The sequence below is a fragment of the Thamnophis sirtalis genome, unplaced genomic scaffold (assembly GCF_051295495.1).
Source record: "Thamnophis sirtalis isolate CommonGarterSnake01/CBP01778 unplaced genomic scaffold, rThaSir2_p1.2 scaffold_8, whole genome shotgun sequence".
Classification (NCBI taxonomy): Eukaryota; Metazoa; Chordata; class Lepidosauria; order Squamata; family Natricidae; genus Thamnophis; species Thamnophis sirtalis.
Window position 1 is genome coordinate 67,520,463 of NW_028261388.1, and position 3,512 is coordinate 67,523,974.

A 3,512-nucleotide genomic window follows, 5' to 3' on the forward strand; every position below is an offset into this window, starting at 1 on the left:
TTAGTAGATTGATTGTAGTCCTGGAGTCAACCACATCTGCCCAAGCACTAGCCTCCAATAAACCAAGCCCTGTTCTTGGACCCCATCTTCAGGTTCTTGGTACCTTAATCCATTCACTTTATAATGCCAACGAGAAGTAAAAAAGGAAAAAAGATAGGAAGCAAAAGAAAAAAAAAGATTGGTGAAAAGGCACTCACCCCCCCAAAAAAAAATGGGGCAGGGGCACAAAATTAATTCCACAATGGTAAGCCACACCTCATTGCAAAGAGGCAAAAAAAGAGAGACAGAGAAAAAAAGAAGGAAAAAGATAAAAATTGCATAAGTAAAGGATGAGCCAAATGGACAAAAGGAGTGGGGAAAATAAGAATCTTTAGTATAAATTGTCTGGATTATCCAAAGTTCTTCTCCAAGTAAAAAAAAGGGGGGAAACACATTGTCAGAAAGACTTTCTCAGGAGCCCATTATAATGTAGAAAGAGAGGGCAAGTTAGTGTTCACACAGCTGGTCTTATTTTCTTTCTTCTAGAGGGACTTTATCATCAATTCGTTGTTGTCAGCAATAGTTCAAGGTCAACCCTTCTTAAGCAGCTTTTATTCAGGCAACATTTACTGCTAGATAGCAATGCAGACAATTAATTCATCATATTTATCTTTTAAGTTCCTTCCTTTGAAAGCAGCACATATACTAAAATTGGAACGATACAGAGAAGATTAGCATGGCCCCTGTGCAAGGATGACACGCAAATTCGTGAAGCGTTCCATATTTTTAGCCGAGAATAAAACTTAAAATAATGCAAGATGTACGTGAGAGAGGAGGCTTGAAAATGCCAAATTTAAAACTATACTATGAAGCAGTAGTTGTATCACTATTCAGTTACTGGATCAATTCAACAGACAATAGAACACTTAACATTGAAGGGCATGATTTGGTATACAGTTGGCATGCTTATCTGATATATGACAAGAAGGTGGATAAGAATTTTAAAAGTCATATTTTAAGGAATGCTCTATTGCATGTCTGGAAAAAATATCAATATAAACTAAACGACAAGATACCTATGTGGGCAATTCCCTGACATGCAATAGAGAACATAAGTATAGCACAAAAACAGGATGTAACTACATACAGACAGCTTCTTACTATAGAAAGAGGTGTATTACAGCTAAAACCCTTGAATGTACTAAAAGAGGAAAAGGCAATCCAAACATGGTGTCAGTATGGACAGTTACAGGCCAGATGGAAAAAAAGATCAGAAAATTGGTATTACGCAAAATGAGGACAATTTACTAAAACAAATTAGGGATCAAAGTCAAATGCATATAAAAAGGTTATATAATGTATTAATAGAAATGGATTCGGAAACAGAACTAGTTAAAGATTGCATGATAAAGTGGGCACAAAATTTTGAAGAACCAATAATGCTGGATACATGGGAAAAGATATGGGTAAGGAATGTAAAATTCACGCAAGCCCAAAATCTGAGAGACAATTTTTATAAGATGTTTTATAGATGGCATTTAGATCCTAAAAAACTGGCTTGTATGTATCTGAATTTACAACCTAAATGCTGGAGATGTGATTGTGTTGATGCTACATATTACCATATATGGTGGACTTGTAAGAAGGTTAAAGCATTCTGGATAAAATATGGTGGATTATGCAAAATATTTTTAAAAAGAGGATAAAGTTTACCCCTTAGTTATCCCTGTTAGGTATAACTACTGATTGTACTGTCATAGAGACTAACTTGATTTTGTACTTAATAACGGCAGCAAGACTGTTGGTGGCGCAATACTGGAAGAAGGAAGATTTGCCTACTATTCAAGAATGGACATTAAAAGTAACAAACTTAGCAGAGATGGCTAAAATATCAGCATATCTTAAGGATCACTCAGATGAGAAATATAAACTGGAGTGGAGAAGATGGATTGACTATATTAAATAAATACAGGACTAAGAAATTCCAGATAGTTTATGACTGAAAAAGCAAGGAATGATATAATCTGTTTAGAGTTAGCCTAACAAAAGAGGAGTTAAAACACAAATGAAAGAGGATACTAACTTTCTTTTAGTCTATTTTAGAATATGTTTGTTAAAGATTTATACCCTGTATTTTCTCTGGGAAGTCGGGGGGGGGGGGAAGGTTGGGAGGGGGTTGTGTTCGGGTGGGGAGGGTGGGGGAGGGAAGGTAAATATTTGTAAAAGCTTTTTTTAAAATTTTCAATTAAAAAAAAGAAAGCAAATCTCAAAGGTTATCAAAAGATACTGAGAAAATCAAAGGCATACAGTGAAAGTCAAAAACCAAAAGATTCCAATTTGTTTTCTAACCCTTATGCAGTTCTCGAGATCTATCGCTTCCTTTGTTCTGCTAATGGCTCTGTCTGTTCGCTGCTGGTCCGAGGGCAGGAGAGCTTAGTAATGTGCGCACACCCCACTCTGTCTCCTGCCTCTTTCTTTAAAACGTTTTCAACCGGAGGTTAAAAGTTAATTTACAGGAATGTTGCACTTTCGAGCAATCTTATTATCTTACCCAGACAATCACCACGCTGATTCCCAAGTTTTGTTGCAGTCCCTCAGCTGTGGTAGCTCTCAATGGCTGCCTTCCCTGCTTTGGGCCTGGTGGCAATTGCAGGCATTTTAGGGGAATTGTGAGTTCCCCAACCACACCCACTTGCACCTCCCCCTCTTCACTGTCCCCCCAGGACAGCTATGGTTAACCAACCCACAACACAGCAGGGAATCTGACGGTTTGTTGGCACACATTTTAAAGGAGCAACTAATGTTCCCCTTTTATCCCCATTTGTCTAGTCCAACTCCTTAAGCAGGAGGTTGGACTAGAAGACCTCCAAGGTTCTTTCCAACCCTGTTTTCTATGATTCTCCCATCGTATAAATTGTTTATGAAGCTATTGAACAGTACTGAGAGAACCTTGAGGTATCCCATTGTATATTTCCCTCCATTTGGATGCAGTTCCATTAAGGACTACATGTTGAGTGCAGTTGATCAGCCAGTTATTAATCCATCTGGTGGTGATGCTGTCCAATCCACATTTTTCTATCAATTAGCTCCAAAGGATTTTTTTTCTTTGAAGACATTTTGGTTCTCAACCAAGAACTTTCTTCATCTGAGAGGATAGTGGGAAATGGAAGGATTTACAGTATATTCCTTGCAGACAGATGGTCATTTGCATCATTTTAGAGGGTTGTTGAAGCACTAGGATATTTATCTGTGTCCTCCAGGTCACCTGAGTAGTGTTCCTGGTTCCTGTAATCTGCATTTCCCCTCTTTTTTCCTCTGGAAATCCATTCCTACTCCTACACCATTCAAAGGGTGTTCATTCCAAATCGTATAGCTAAAGGTCTGTAGAGATTCTCAGTCATTCAGATCATGGTTGTCTCAAAGCAGGTTGTGCTGCTTTTTCAGGAGGCAACTGGACTTTCTTGTTTTTTCTTTGAAGACATTTTGCTTCTCATCCAAGAAGCTTCTTCAGCCCTGACAGGTTAGTAGGGAAT

At 38.1% G+C, this 3,512-nt stretch overlaps 1 non-coding gene across 1 annotated transcript; it reads left to right on the top strand.

Moving 5' to 3' along the window:
- Positions 1–661: 661 nt before the first annotated feature.
- LOC148044458 (U6 spliceosomal RNA) lies at positions 662–767 on the top strand. The gene has a single exon (XR_015697594.1). It is a non-coding gene; the product is annotated as a U6 spliceosomal RNA (small nuclear RNA).
- Positions 768–3,512: the final 2,745 nt, after the last annotated feature.